This window comes from Hyaena hyaena, unplaced genomic scaffold (assembly GCF_003009895.1).
Source record: "Hyaena hyaena isolate Hyena2069 unplaced genomic scaffold, ASM300989v1 scaffold_23, whole genome shotgun sequence".
NCBI classification, from domain to species: Eukaryota; Metazoa; Chordata; class Mammalia; order Carnivora; family Hyaenidae; genus Hyaena; species Hyaena hyaena.
The window spans coordinates 3,228,503-3,244,213 of NW_024080655.1; the positions used below are offsets into that span (position 1 = coordinate 3,228,503).

General features: G+C 55.5%; 2 long non-coding RNA genes across 2 annotated transcripts; one reads left to right on the forward strand and one right to left on the reverse strand.

The window, feature by feature from the left end:
* Positions 1-354: 354 nt before the first annotated feature.
* On the forward strand, positions 355-12,864 carry LOC120228489. Its single transcript, XR_005527511.1, has 3 exons — positions 355-419; positions 9,931-10,023; positions 12,759-12,864. It is a non-coding gene; the product is annotated as an uncharacterized LOC120228489 (long non-coding RNA).
* Positions 9,808-12,232, reverse strand: LOC120228488. Its single transcript, XR_005527510.1, has 2 exons — positions 12,118-12,232; positions 9,808-10,114 (listed from the first exon to the last, which is right to left on the reverse strand). It is a non-coding gene; the product is annotated as an uncharacterized LOC120228488 (long non-coding RNA).
* Positions 12,865-15,711: the final 2,847 nt, after the last annotated feature.

Genomic DNA, 15,711 nt, shown 5'->3' on the forward strand with positions numbered 1-15,711 from the left:
GGGAGGGGACAGTGGCTGCTGTGCGCTGTGTGTCACCCTGCTCTCTGCTGCCTGGGTTGTTTCTCCCAAAACATAGACCGTCACAAGCGGGGCGGGCGGGGGGACGTTTGTGGGCCCTGCTGGCTGCGCCACGTGTGCGCGTCTGTGTGTCTGGGGCACAGGGACAAGCACTTATAAGAGCTCCCAGGGGGCTCATTTTCCTCTCTCCCTGCACCGGGCTGGGAGGCTGATCACTGTGCTCCTCGTGGCCCCAGACAGTAACCTGGTCTCCATAGCAACCGGCTGTGACATCACGAGGAAACTGCAGACCCTTTATCAGGAGCGGAGGAAGCGCGAATACACGTTCAGGGGCAAGAGGAGCTCCTGCGTCCCCTCCAGAGGCCCCTCACATGGTCGGGGAAGCGGCCTCGGAAGGCGAGGTAGGAGAGGGTCTCTCCCGGGAAACACCGGGCTCTTCTGTGAGCTGTGGACTGAGCCTTCTCTGCAGGTTTGAGTGGCATCTAAATGAAGTCTCCCTCCCCCACCGGTTCCCCTCCCTCACCCCTTCAAAATTACAGCTCCGTTCCCTCAACCGTAAAGTGGCGATAATGGAAGTCACTCTTCATTGAGGGATTATTGTGTGCCAGGCGCTGTGGGTTTTCTCATTTGCCCCACGACAACCCGATGGAGTATATCCCCTTTTAGAACGCTCTATTTTCTAAGGGGAGGAAAGTGAAGCACAGCGAGAGGATTTCAACCCAGACAGTTTGGCTCGAGAGCGCATTCACAGTCGCCCTGGCGCCCAGCGGCACCTCTATTTCCAGCCGTGCTGTGGCGAACGGTTCCGTGCGGGCTTCAACTCACTTCGCACTGCCAGCATCCCGCCTCGTGTGAGCACAAGGCCTTTTTCTTTTCCTGCCCTGAGGCTTGTGCAGTGCCCAACAAGCACTGCTGGCGGGAGCATGCTCAGCATGAGGACATGCTGGGGGCAGTTAGCTTCTGCTGGGCCAACAGCCTCTCACCAGTGGGGCATGGGAGCTGATGAATGGATGCTTCTGTCAATCTGTCGTCTGGCCGACAAGCCCGCGGGTCCTTCTCTACACGGTTCAGAGGGTCCTGGCCGCCCTGAGCCCCAGTCACCCACAGCACTGACCTGAAGATGTACAGTGATGTGGGCTTTTCTGCTTTCCTTTATTGCTCGGTTGTATCAGTTTCTGCTCCCTGGGGTCACCGCCAGCGTAAACTGCTGGCAGACACGTGCTTGCATCAGGTTCTGCTGAGGGGGGGCCCCCAGGCCAAGGCCATTGGCACTGGGGTCCTGCTGAGAGCAGCAGCACAGGGTGGCAGTCTGGACCTGGGATCCACAGTGAGATGCAGTGAGGCCCCTGTCGTGGGATGGCGGAAGCTGACCAGCTTTTGCGTGTGAGCATCGCATTTATGGGGACCGTGTCTCCTGGAGCGGGCTGGGGTGCAGCATGGACGGGGTCCGTGAGAGCTCTGGCATATGAACAGTATGGGACAGTAGTAATTATAAGGGGTGTGGCTTCTGTGAACTGCTGTCATAGCCTTCAGGAAAGAAAATACCATGCTCAGGTCAGTCAAGTGTCACCTCTGGGCGCGCCATCAAGACCCAAACCCATCACGACCCTGTTTGAAGAGACTCCCTCCTCCTGCAGCCAAAGGGGCCCCGGTGCTGAAAATCAGGCTCAGGACTGAACTAGAGGGATGGAGGGGCTCCAAAGGGGCCGAAATCACAGCTGAAACAGTCCTGCGCAGGGTCAGGCCCAGGCTGGGGACGGAGTGGGACCCTGAGACCTGAGCTGGGGACACGTGCGGGTGGATGAGTTTGAAGACCTTGGAGGCCCAGACGTGTCTGAAGCTTTGTGCACAGAACTCACACAACTCAGCAAAGCACTTGTTGGCTAGTTGGGGCAAGGGGACCAGGTCTGGGCTGCCTCCAGGAAAGGCCACCATGCTCCCCCTGTCCTGTCCCCTGTTCAGGGCCTGACTGAGAAGCCCCAGCCACTACTGGGTCATGTGCCTTCTTGAGCATTCACCAGGCCCGCAGCTTGCCTCATTTCCAACGAGCGTGGGACTCATCGAATCTCGAACAGAGAGACAAACTGGCAAAATGGGGACTGGCCTGGGCTTAGACCCAGCTAGACGTGGGTTCGAATCCCACTGTGGGTCCCGGCAGAATGCGGCCCTGTCAAGGCCCCCCGCTGTTGCGACATCTAGAGAAACTCATGGATCCAAAAGACACGGCCAGTGGCCAAGGAGGTGTTTATGCCGGGCACTGCTCGATGCCAGGCGGCCGCCGTAAAACGCTCCGTGCCTCTCTCCTCAAAGCACAGTCTGGCAGAGAAGACAGACGTGCATGAAACAAACCAATTCTCAGTACCGAGTGCTGTTTGGGATTTGACTACATCCCAGGCTTTGTGCTGAGCTCTTCAGATACCGAGTATCACAAGATCCTTAAAACATTCCCGAGATGTCCCACGTCCCTTTTACAAAGGGGGACAGGGTGGCAGGGACCTTACTCTGAAGCACGAGCACTGCCCTTGTACACGACCTACTTAGACCAAGACAGCCGAGCAGAAGACGGGGGTGGCCTGATGGGGAGGTCCAGAAAAGCCTGCCAGACTGGTGACAAGACAATCCGCAGCGCCAGAGAGTGCACTCAGGGCCTCCTGGGGGGGCTCCATCCCTTAAGCGTCCGACTTCGGCTCAGGTCACCATCTCATGGCTTATGAGCTCGAGCTGCATCGGGCTCTCTGCTGTCAGCGTGGAGCTCACTTTGGTTCCTGTCTCCCTCTCTCTCTGCCCCTTCCCAGCTTGTGCTTTCTTTCTGTCTCAAAAATAAATTGATAAACTCATCAAAAAAAGAGAAAAGAAAGGAAAAGAAAAGAAAGAAAAGAAAAGAAAGCAAACAAAAAAACTCAAGAGCAGAATAAATGTCAACCATGGTTAGGTTATTATTAGGCATCTATAGGGAGGGCTCGTGTTTTCGGAAATGACTCGAAACAACACCAATCAAAGCCAGCGAGAGCTCGGGCCGCTGCCCCTGTACTCAGGTGGGGAGCAGCCCCTGATCTCGGCAGCTGAGCTGCGGGTTCCAGAACCCTGGCTCTGCCCCCAGAATCTGGGGAGACCCAACAGTCCAATCTCTGCTTTTCCCCTTTGGAAGGCTCTCAGACGAGCAAGCTCTGGAGGATGGGGGCTCCGTTGAGGTGTGTTCTGGGCTGGGGGCAGTGGGGTCGGACTAGCCGGGCTCCAGAGTTTTTATCGGTGAAACCCACTCAAGCTGGGCTCAGCAAACAGCGGAGACTTGTTTATGAGTCAGGACTGCCCACCCTGGGCTGGCGGGAGACTAGAGCTGGGCCTGCGGCCCACTGGCTGGCACTGGCCCTTTCCCCTCATCTGGGCGCCTCTCTGCCAGCTGGCTTCATTCCACTCTCTTTGCCAAGCAGGGTCTTCCAGGCCTCGGGGGCCATGGCTGCCCGGAGCAACTGTGTCCACTTGTCTGGCTCTGGCCCAGCCATGTGAAAGACCAAATGGCTGGGCCCTTCCCTCTCCTCCCCTTTCCAGACCCAAATGTGTGGGGGAGAGAATGGACTGGCCCAAACTGGTCCCGTGTCCAACCCGAGTCTAATCACCCACAGCTAGGGCGGGTGGAGAAGTAGTACCTCGCACCCACCCCTGGGCGTGGGCAGGGAGGAGTCCCTGTATGCAGAGGGGTCTTTGGCTCCCCCAAAGCAGCCACAGCCAGTGACCCACCTGTGCATCCGTTCTCGTCTTCTCTCCTCCCCATCCTCACCCCTGCCAAATGCCACACTTTCTTAATGTTCCACTGACAGTCCAAAGCAATCCGTACGTCATCAGCTAAAGCTCTATCCCAACAATAGAATTCATAATATTTTCACCCCTATAATTATCATTATTACCTACTATCTATTGAGGTTTTCCTACATTCCAGGCACTGGGCATAGCCCTTTGCACTTACTACTTCATTTAATCTTTACAATGACCTTGTGAGGCAGATACCACTATTTTGGTAATAATGAGCCAAGGATAAGAGTAAGAAACTGAAGGACAGAAAGGTGAAGGAAGCAACCAGGTGACATTGCCCCAGAGTGGCAGAGCTGGTGTTGAAGCCCCCAGAGCCTACGTGCTCAGCCCTGTGCTGGAGGCTGCCGGCACATGGAGCAGTGAAGCTTCTGGTTACTTAGCCAGACCTGCTTCCCCCTCCCCCGAGAATCGCAGGGCCAGGACTGATAATGTGAGGCGGGGGCAGGGCTGGCGGGCATCACAAGAGAGAGAGCATGGGCTTCCTGGAAGGTTAAACTTGGGTCTCAAGTTTCTCCCAACTGTAAAATAGGGGTGATGTTCAAGAGGTGTCCTGAGCTTGGCAACTGGGAAGATAAAACAAGAAAACACGCTCAAGTCCCATCCAGGTGCCTGGCTTAACACGCGTTCTCTCCTTCCTCTCCTATGTCAAATCTATGCTTGCAGCAGAAATGATATGCCGGTCTAAGAAAAGCACCACTCGTGAACTTGAACGCACAGGCGTGAGCTGAGGAAGCATAAAGCATTTTCCCTCTCTCCCCAGTGAGAGAGCCTCCACGGCTTCGGGGTAAAACAGTCGTGTGCTTGAGTGGGTGTACTTGCTGCTGGAGGGACTGTACTAGAGTCTGCTTCCAGAATTCTTCTCGGGGCCTGGAGATGCAGTTAATGAGGCAGCGGCGGCCAGGGCTGGCCACACATCTGGGCAGCTGGGACGCGTCTGCAAGGAGATCCTTTTGGTTGGGTTAACCAGGGGCAAGACAGAATGTTCTGAGTTACAGGACAGGCATAACATGCCTCTTCCAAAGACTGAGCAACTGATCTGAACCCCTGCCCCCTTTTTTTTCTTTTTAAATAAGCCACCAATGTCCCAGGCACGGTGCCACACAGTTTACATTGATCCTGGCCAACCCCATCTGTGCAGCCTTGGGCAAATTACTTAACATCTCTGAGCTTCATTCTCCTCATCTGTGAGATGGCTTTCATGATGTGCCCGGCTCCTGGGATTCTGATGAGGTTTAAATGAACTAATACAGGAGCTGTCTCAGCGAATGCTAGCTGGATGTTGCTATTAATGATGTGTGTTTGTCAATTTAAGCTTCACAGTGACCCTGAAAGGCAGGAACGATTGTCCTTTTCTTCATCCCACTCCTGGTTGTGGGGTGAGGGCGGCGAGGGGAGATGGGGGTGGTTGGGAAAGGAAAACTCAGCCGTGAAATTAGTGGCTCCTGAGTGCGGACCTGTCCACAGGCAAGTGCACACGGACAGTGTGTGATAAATAGGGTTCTTGGGCCGCAGTCTGCAGAGGGCGACTCTGTGAGTCTAGGATGAGCCTGGCGATGCATCCGTAGTGTAGCTTCCCCGGCGATTCAGAAGTGGGGACCTGGGTCAGGTGATTTGGCAAAGGTCCCCCAGCCAGCAAGGGGTGGAGGCAGGATTTAAATGTAGAGGTGGGTCCCTAAACTAGCATTATTTACACAAAGAATGCTTCCCATTCTCTTCTGCCGCCTAGAGCTGGGGCGTTCTCATCCAGACCCTCTCTCCGGGGAGGGGGCTGGGGGCACGCTCAAGAGCAAGGCCCTCTCAGCAGCCATTTCGGGCCACCCCCACACATCGTGACTTCCTTTCCCCAAAGCCAACGGAGCCAACACAGCGCTTTGTGGGTTCTGGAAGGTCTCACCAACGGCCAGGGACACATGCTCCCCCCAGACTTCCTCTCCAGGGCTGGTCTCCGCCCTCCGGTGCCACTGGGCATTCCGAGAGCCTCTGGCAAACTTCAGGAGCTGCCAAAGCATTTAGTTACTTTGATCATTTTATTAATAAACGTGTACTGGTGCCAACAACATGGAAACTGCTGTCTGGGAAAGGGGTGGGGACATGCTCTGGGGAGTTTTCTGCTGGATGGCGGAGACATGAGAAACAGTCAGGGATCTATGGGCAGAAGGGAGGCAGGCAGCCGCATGGCCCAATTTAGGGCATCCCAGGGCCTTCAAGGACCTCTGGGGGCTGTGAAGACCTTTTAGGGAAAAGGGCTGTTGAGAGGGACTGGATGTGAAGGGGCCTGGTGCCCTGACCCTCCAGCCAGAGGACTCAAGCCACTTGGGGCTGGGAGACTCGCTTGGCCTGCAGCCAGCCCCTGGGGGTTGGGAGAGGGGCAGGCAAAGCGGCAGTCAGCGCACTAGACCTGCAGAAGACCTTGAACCCCAAAGCAGTGGGAGGGGCAGGGAGGCCCCTGCCCCAGAGGGGCTGCAGGCCTGATGCTGGGCTCCTAGGAGAGAGTCTCAATCACACGTAGGAAGTGCAAGGGGCCCGGGGCCAGCACACAGCAGATCCTCTGTACACACGGCGAGCATTATCAGCACCTTTCCGGGATGTGGTAAAGAGAAATACTCAGAAATGGTGTGCCCAATAAGGACAGGCCAGGAAAGTGGGCCTCTGTGTGGAAGTGGCTAGCAGGTGACCTTGCCGGGTGCAAGCCCCGGGCGTCCGAGGCTCAGCCCAGTGTGCAGGCACCAGAAAGGCCCTCTCCTCCACCAGGATGTGTATTCTCCTCTGTTACTGGCCAGTGAATAAATAATCGGAAAGCCTTGCCAGGATCTGCCGTTTACCCTTTAAGGGAATGAACTCGTGTTTCATTTGGGGAGTTGAAAAAAATAAAAGCCTCCCCAGACAAGAGCCTGGATGGGGGAGAGTGTTTCTCCCAGTCTCCGTGCTGGAGTGAGCCGGACAGACGGCGTGGATGGGGACGGGGACCTGAGGAGCCTCAGGAGAGGCTCCCCCACCCTCTCCCACAACAGGCACCTCCCGGGCGGTCACCTCCTGCAGGAAGCCGGCACCGTGCAGGCAGACGTCTTCGCTAAGTGTGCCCAGGCCCGTGGGACAGCCATGTGTGTAAATACATTGCACGTCAGTATACACTTTACTCAATCTATGTGTTACTCAATATGATCTTTCCGTTACAAATAATAACCATGTATTATTATGTAACATATTATGAATGTTATCAAACACACACATATAAATTAAACAATAAATTACATTAGAGTAAAATAGTACTTAAAATTTTTTTTGTCAATGTTTATTTTTGAGAAAGACGTGCATGCAGGAGCTGGGGAGGGGGGAGGAGAGAGAGAGAGAAAGGGAGAGAGAGAATCCCAAGCAGGCTCTGCACTGCTAGCACAGACCCCAGCTCGGGGCTCAATCTCACGAACCACGAGGTCATGATCTGAGCCAAAATCAAGAGTCGAACAGTGAACCAACTGAGCCACCCAGGTGTCCCTTAAATGCTTTTTTTTTTTAATGTTTCTTTTTTTCCCCCTTTTATAGTTTATTGTCAAGTTGGTTCCCATATAACCCCCAGTGCTCATCCCAACAAGTGCCCTCCTCCATGCCCATCACCCCCTTTCCCCTCCCCCCCAGCCCGCACATCCCTTAAATGTTTTAATAGTGGTGGATGGTTTTATGCCATCGTTAGCTAAGATCTCCAAGCCAAAAGCTATACTGAAGGTTAGGCTCGTTAGTTATATCGGTAGATATAAGTTCTTAGTTCAAATTGTCTTCTTACTCCTTTGTGAAACGTGGGCACTGCTTTATTATTAGACCCTGTCCTTGTCTTTGCTTCACCTGCGGCTGTCTGAGTCCCAGGGGTGAAGTCTGAGTCCCAGGGGTGAAGTCTGAGTCCCCGGGGGTGAAGTCTGAGTCCCAGGGATGAAGTCTGAGTCCCGGGGGTGAAGTCTGAGTCCCAGGGATGAAGTCTGAGTCCCGGGGGTGAAGTCTGAGTCCCGGGGGTGAAGCACCCATAGCACACACCTTGTTCCGCTTACGTTTTGTTCAGTGTTTTCTTACTTTCCTTTTCCCCCCTTCATTTTCTGCTCTTTGGACATCCCTTGTCTGGCGAGAAATCAGCTGAATGGTATTATAATCTGTAAAGCTACTGAACTGGACTCACATAAAGAGAAAAATTCTTCAAAATGCTGAAAGCAAGGACAAAGGGCAGGCAGCAAGCCTCTCTGTCTGGTCCCTGGAGTAACACTGGACATAAAGACCAAATATGGACATTCAGCGTCAATCTATAAATACGGGTACAACTTACACACACACACACACACACACACACACACACACACACACACACACACACGAGCGCCCGCGTGCTTTGTTTTGGATAAAACAGAAAGAGAAACAACAATGTTTAAGCATCGCTTTCCCCTCCATGAGCTGTCTGGCACACGTCCTGACACCCCGCTTTGGAGTGTCCCCCTCACTTCTTAACCCATCTCACCTGCAAACAGTAGCCAGTATGAGCTCATGCAAGTGTGGAAAATGTGGATGTGATCAAGCCACCGCCCCGCCCTTGCTTCCCCGTGGGTCTTTGGGGAAAAATAAAGCTTCTTACTTTATTAAAATAAAGCTTCTGGCTGCTTCTCCCACTTCCCCTGCCCTCCCCCCCCTGCCCTGCCCTCCCCCCCTCCCTCCCCTCTTCCCCTCCCACTCTTCGTCAGCTGGGGTAGGGGGGAGGGCCTCCTGATCTCCTTGGCCCGTTCATGCACCTCCGCCCGGTATGACCCCTGGCTGGCTTCCCCTCATCCTTCAGGTCTCAGTTCTAGTGTCACTGCTCGGAGGGGCCGGGGCAGCCCCCATCTCAAGAACACCCCCTTTCCCCCATCAATCCCCTGAAGGCATTAATCGTATTCGGTCATCTGTTTGTGGACTCTGCCATCTCCTCCACTCTGTGGTGAGCTTGGGGGCGGCCAGGGAGGACCCATGTCTGCTTCTTTCACTGCTGTATCCCCAGAGCCTGGTATACTGTAGGTGCTCAATAAATGAATGAATGATGAAAGGAACGAGTCAGATAAGAAGGGATCTATAAATTCTCTCCTGGACTTGACTCACTTCTTGGCTAGAGCTTGAAGCTCCTGGGTCTGGGGGGCAGCCTCCCACCTCCTGGCCCTGGGACCCTCCAGCCCCCCTTACAGCAGGGACGCCGGGAGTACCTGTCCCCGGTGCTTAGAGACAGCCTGGAGTGGTTTCCGAGGGGGCGGCAAAGGCAATGGAGAGTGAGGCGTCCACCTTTCTCCTCAAGAGCTGAGAACCTGGAGCATCAGAGAGGGCTAGGGTTATACCCAAAGACACACAGGAAGGTCAGGACAGACAGCTCACTGGGAACACGGGTGAAGAGACAAATTGGGGTTCTCTTGGTTAAACGGACTGAGTGGCCCAGGAAGCTGTGTGGCTGTTGAGGGCAGGGGTGCTGTCCCCTGGGCTGGGCCTCTGTGAAGGCTGACTTCACTCTCTCTGGGTACAAGAGTCTGTGCTCATGTGATCCTCCTGGGTCCCTTTCGGGCCGTCCCCGCAGCCCGGTCAGGGAGGCACAGATGCGGCTTCAAGACTGGTCCTGGCTCACGCAGGTCTCGCAGGCCCCCACCTGGGTCTCCCCTGCGCTAGGATAGCTCTTCCCCCCTCCCCCTCCTCCCCTCCGCTTCCCCCTCCCTGGTCCCCCTGCTTCAGGCCCAGCAGCAGAGCTCCTTCACCCTGTGATCAGCTGGCACACAGGGGAGCAGACAATCACCCGTCTCCCCGGTGTCACCAAGCATCTGCAGGTGTGGCCGCTTGTGGCCACGGGCCCAGCCTCTCCTGCTCAACACCTGCTTCTGTCTGAAAGGACATGAAATGTGACCCTGTGGGAAAAGACTGGAGAGAAAGCAGGAGAAATATCTCCTTTCCACAAAGGGACCCTTGTTTTACTAGATTCCTTGACAGCCTCTGTGAAGTGAAGGTGCTTTAATATACTTTTAAGGAAAACCAAAGCCCAGGAGATGGAGGGGGAAGGAGGTGGTGGGGACCGTTTCTAAACATCCTTCCCTCTTTGGGTCCGTTACTTCTTTACAGTGAAGGGATCGGCCTTGACCCAAAGCCAGCAGCATGGGGGCCTCCCGTTCAGGACGCTTGGGCTCTGCGGATGCGCTGCAAGGTTTCCAGAAGGTGGGTGCTCGGTTGGGGTCTTGATGGATTTGCAGGAGGAAGGGCCAGAGTGTCACGGGTGGCTGACCAGGGCCAGGGCCGAGGAGGCAGGCTGGGAAGGGAGGAGAGGGAGGCTGCTCAGAGGGGAGGGAGGCAGGGGTGTGGTGGGAAGAGTCTTAAACCCAGAACCAGGAGCGGTGAGGCCTCTGCCCCTTCCTAGGCCTCAGTTTCCCCATCGGCAAAATCGGTGGGAAAGGTTTAGACGGGGTGGCCTCTGAGCTCCCCTGGCTCTTCCAGCACCTTCTGCCCCACCGGGCGCCGTCCTGGCTCTCGCTGAGGCTGCAGGTGTTGGGATACTTCTCAGGGCCCTCCTGCTGTTCAGGTGCACTAATCCCCCTTAAACCGGTTTCTTCCTGGTTGCTGTGACCATGAGAGGCTTGTGGAGTCCTCCTCTCACAGGAAGAGGGACTTGGCATGGGGGGAGGGGCAGGTCTGGCCTCCTTCCGCCCCCTCACCTGCCAGCCACCGCCCCCCCCCCAGGCCATCTGTTCGAGGCTGGGTCCCAACAGAGAGCCCTTTCAGCGCTCCCTGCCTGTGCCTGCCCCCTGCCCCCACCCCTGTCTGAGCAGATGGCCCGCTTGCCTTCCCTCTATGCAGACCGGGGTGCCCTGAGGCCCAGCAGGAGGGGGGGTGGGATCTGCCCTGCGCCTACAGAGCTGGCCAGCACCCGACTTAGGCCGCTGAGCCCCTACCTCACTGGGCCCCTGCTGCCATGAGCAGCACCCTCCCCACTGCCCAGCCCTCCCCCGCTCCAACCATTCAGAGAGGGCTAGGCTCTCAGACGCCACCACGCCAGCCCCCTGGGTCCACACGGGAGTCACCAGACACCAGCCTGAGGCCTCACAGCTCCCCAGAGGACACGTGCGTGTGCTTGGGACTCAAGAGCCTGGAGAGGCAGGGGAGGGGGGACGGGGCAGAGGGGAATGGGGGCGGATCCTGACCCAGGAGGTCTGCAGAAGGGCCTGTGAATCAGCATTCTCTGTCAGCTTCCCAGGCAGCGCCCAGGTCTCATAGGGGCTGCCATTCTGTCCTCTTGTGTTTTGAGCCTGAGTGGCAGTCAAAGGTCTGAGACTCAAGCAAGACAGGTGACCCCCGCCCCAGCCCCATTCCGCAGGTAAAGCCGTGGAGGCCCCAAAGGCAGGCAGTTTCACAGAGTAAATTTCGCATAGAGCCAAGCCTGGTACTGAATAATACCATGCTTCTTAGGTCAAGGCTTCCAGGCAACAGTCCCCTGCCATCTCCCCAGGAGAGGGAGAGAATGGCCCTGAGGTCATCTCTGCCACTCCCCCCCCCCCCCAGTTATAACCCTTAAAGGCCCCCAGTCCTGGAAAGATGGTGATGTGGTGATGTCACCCCTTATCCCCAGTGCAACCCTAAATAAGATCAGCACTAGACTCTAAAATAACTGTAAGGAAATCTAATAATGACAAAAGCACTTTGGTGCATTTAAAAAAGAGATTACATTCTTGGAATTCATTTGATTTGTGGCCCTGCTTCTGTGGTGCCCAGAGCAAGATCCCCATTTCCGGAGATGGCTCAGTGGCCCTGTGCCCCACTCAGCATGGCGTCTGGGCCAGGAGCCTGCTGGCTGCTGAGTCTCCTCTCTTCCCTGGGCCGGGTCCCTCCCTGGCTCCTTCTGTCTCTCCAGATTTCCTCCCTCAAAGCTGGAAGGCACCCACCAGGGGAGCCTGCATTTCCGACAGGGACCCTAGAGAGGCAGACTTGTGAATGGGGACTGGAAATATGTGCCTCTTCTCTCCTTGACCATATGGCTTCCCTTCCTGGGTGGGGGGGGCGGGGAGAGGGATGGGGGAGTGCTGTGAAGGAAAGCCTAAGTCTCCCCCCTCACCCCTCTGGGGCAGGGCCCCTGCCTAGCCCTCTTCACAGAGGAGAGAGAAGGCAAGCCACCCAGGGACGTGGCCCAGAAGCCACTCTGCTCTGGGGTCACTGGCGTTAGATGGTACTAGAAATGGAGAAGCCGGGAGGGACGGCAGAGGCTGCAAAAAGCCAGCTAAGCTGGTGCCTTGTCAGGCATTTAACCTCCCTGGACCTCACTCAGGTAAGACAGGGCCTCGATCCTCATCTCACTTCACAGGATTATCCAAAGATGAAGAGAAGCCGCATGTACACGCGTAAGGCATTCAGCACCGAGCCTGACTCAGGAAGCATTCAATGTCCTGTTCTTACTATCACTGTGAGCTAGCGTGACATCATAAGAAAGAGCACTGGGACAGGAATCAAGCCACTCAGATTCTAATTCGGGCTCTGCTACTCATGTGTGGGTGGCTTTGAGCAAACCCCATAGCCCGCTGGGAGCCTCAGTTTCCCTACGTGTAAAATGAAAGGCTGGGACCAGATGACGCCTCTGACTTTCCATCGCTCCATCGCTTTCCATAGCTCCTATTCGTCCTTCCTGACTCAGTTAAATGTCAGCGTTTCTGGGAAGACTTTCCTGAGACCACCCCCACCCCCACTAAGCCGTGAACCTACTGGTCACCCCTCCATGCCCACCTCTGGTGCTGCATTCCTCCGACCGGCCCCGCCCGGAAGCACATGTCCCCGGAGGGGCTGCACACAAGGTGCACAGCCTTGTGTGCACCACCTCCACCTCTGGCTTGCAGCCCCAGGGGAACTGTGAGATTAAGGTGACACTTGGTCAGTTCTCTTGGGCTGATGGTACTCCCTCCATTTTACAGATGGAGACACCGAGGTCCTGGCTATTCAACAACCCACGCGACACAGCTCAGAGAGCCTGGGAGTCCCAGAGCCTCAGCCTGATTTTCTGCAGTGACGAGGGCTCTGACAATCATTACAACCGTGATTACTCCTTAAATTGGTTATTTTTCACTGTTGATGCTATCACGTGGCCCCCCTTTCTTTCTCACTCTTTTCGGTTTGCATTCGCCAGCTTGGGGGAGGGGACTGAACTTGATGCAAAGCAGAAGGAAAAGACAGCAAAGGAGAGGGAGCGGGAAGGCTGGACACAGGAGAGGCCGGGGTGGCTGTGGGGTTTCTCACCATCTTCCAGGCTGCCCTGGACCCCTGGGGGGGCGGGGAAAGCAGGGTGGGGGCAGAAGGCAGGAGGGTGGGGAGTAGTTCAGAGGTTCCAGGCATGGGGGGAGGGGTTCTAATTCAGGGCCAGGGCAGCCACGCCCACCGCTGACCCAACCCCCCCCCCCACATCTCTGGCCCCCACCTTGGGCCAGCACGGTGCTGGGCACAAAGATCCAGCCAACTGATACAGTCTCGTCTGGAAGTAACCCTCAGCCAGCCCTGGGCACCCGGGACTTCCCGCCAAATCCAAATCCACTACGATGTCCTGAGGGTGATGCTGGGTCAGCTGGCTGGGAAGGGGGGGTCTTTGTGGCCCAACCTGAGTTAGAGATGGGGGGAGGCACATAGGGTGGTTGGGAAAGGTGTCGAGGACATGAACTGAGATGGGAAAAGCATGAGCAAGAGTGAACCCATGCAGACTGGGGGCACGATAGAGGAAGAAAGTCCTGGAAGATGGAACAGCACCGGGAGCGGAAAGAGTGATGCACAAGAGGGCAACTTGGAGTAGCATCTGGCTCAGTCTATCTCCTCCACCAGAACGCAAGTTTCTCTGAGGCAAAAATGGAGTTCCATTTATCACATTTTATGTATACATGTATGTATATATGCATGTATTCATTCCTTCATTATTTTTAGCTGCAACAATTTAAAGTTTATTACAAATCTTGCAAAATAAAGTGGCGGATCTAGGATGGTCTTTACCCTTGGCTGCCATGGACTGTTGCACAGGCTGTGTACTGCAATGCTCCCTCTTAAATAAGAGTAATGCCCTATGGCCCTGCTCTACATGTCATTAATTTATTCTTTCCCTGCCTCAGCTTAAGTACTAAGTATAGAGTAAGCTGCTGGGAATACAGTGGTGAGTGAGATAGATAATGTCTCTGTTCTCAAAGGGGTATGTTCAAGAGAAGGCAGATAAAAGAAACGGCAATCACAAACTTAGATGTGACACTTGCTCTAAGGGCATGAATGAGGGTTAGCAGTGGAACCCCAAGAAGACCTGTGACACCAGGGAGTGAGAGAGAGAGGCAGCCTGGTGAAGGCCTGAGGGGAACAGCACTGTAGGCAGCGGAAGAGCATGTGCAGGGGCCTGGGGTGGAAACGCGCAGGGGATACAAGGACCGGGAAGGTGGACTCTGTGTGGCCGGGGGAACAAGAAGAGGCAGTAGGAGCCGAGCCACGCCATCTAGAGTGACGAGTCCGGATTTTACCCTCAACAGGAGAGAAAGCCGTGTTTCCCAATCATTGGTCAACCTTTTCAAAACTCTCCTGGAAAGAGTGGCTTATAGGAGGCACAGCTGAGTGCTGGGAGGACCAGTAAGGGGGAAAGACAGCTGTCCCCGAGGGAGGGGACAATGGCTTGGGTTAGGCTGGCTGGGGGGCATGTTAGGGCAGGTGGTAACAGGTGAGGTGCAGAGGCCCAGGAGGGGCGGAAAGGAGTGGGGTCCCCTTCCTGCCCTCAACATCCACGATAAGAACAACAAACCTTATTACTCGTCAGTGCACAGCGCCCCACAGCACGGTGTCTGCCGGTGTGAAGCAGACAGGGCACGGGTACGAAGCCCGGTGTGTAAACTGAGGCCCAGAGAGCTGCAGAGTCTTGCCGAGTTCCCATGGCCTGGAGGAAGCCCAAAGAACCTCCCTCCCTGCTACAGCGTCCCCGTCCCCATGGGCTCCTACTTTCTACGGGCCCGGGGCCGGCCGGGGTGGGGGTGGGTGGGGTCAGAGGCCCTTCCCCCCAGCGGGCACAGCCGCCTTCTGTTTACTGCCTGGGGCTGAAAACACACGTTAACAATTGGCAAAACACAGACAAACTGCAGTTCAACATGCTTCGATTGGCAAATGCGCACTGTACCCTCTTCTTCTGTAAGGACATAAAACAATAATTTATTCATACTCAGAAGCCAGCACAGCGTCTCCTGCCAAGGCTTTCCTGCAGCCTCCTCCTCCAGCCCCACCCCCACCCTCAGTGAGGGGCTCCCAGAATGGCCTGGGGTCTGTGAGGATGATTGGGGGGCCCTGAAAGGCAAAGGGAGAGCTGCTCTGGGACTTTTCACAGGAAGGTGCAGAGATACCATTGAGTGCCTACTGTATGTCGGTTCTCAATTATTTCTCATCTAATGGTCAGAATCATCCTGTGAGTTGGAGATTAGAAACCTAGGAGATATGGACCAGGGTTTGAACTCAGGCTCTGCCCCTTATCAGCCAGTCATTTGGTGAGAGCTTATCTCCAAAGCAGAGATGCTAACAGCCCCTACCTTCTCATGACTGCTGTGTACAGTTCACAAAGTCTCCTGCATATAGTAAGAGCTCAATAAACACTAACTAACCTGGCAAGCCCGGGGTTGCTGTTATCCTTGTTACTAATGGGCAAACCGAGGCCTAGGGAGGCTCTGAAAGTGAGCTAAGACCACACAGCTAGAAGCTGGCAGAAACACTGGCAGGTGTGCGGAGTTCTGTGGTCTGGGTCCAAAGACTGTCACTAAGCAATAGACAAGCTCGAGGGCTGTGCACTTCACCTCCCGGTTACCCAGTGCTGGGAGAGGCCCAGTGTGCCCTAGACCTGGGGGGAGTCTTACGATGAGCGGACACGGG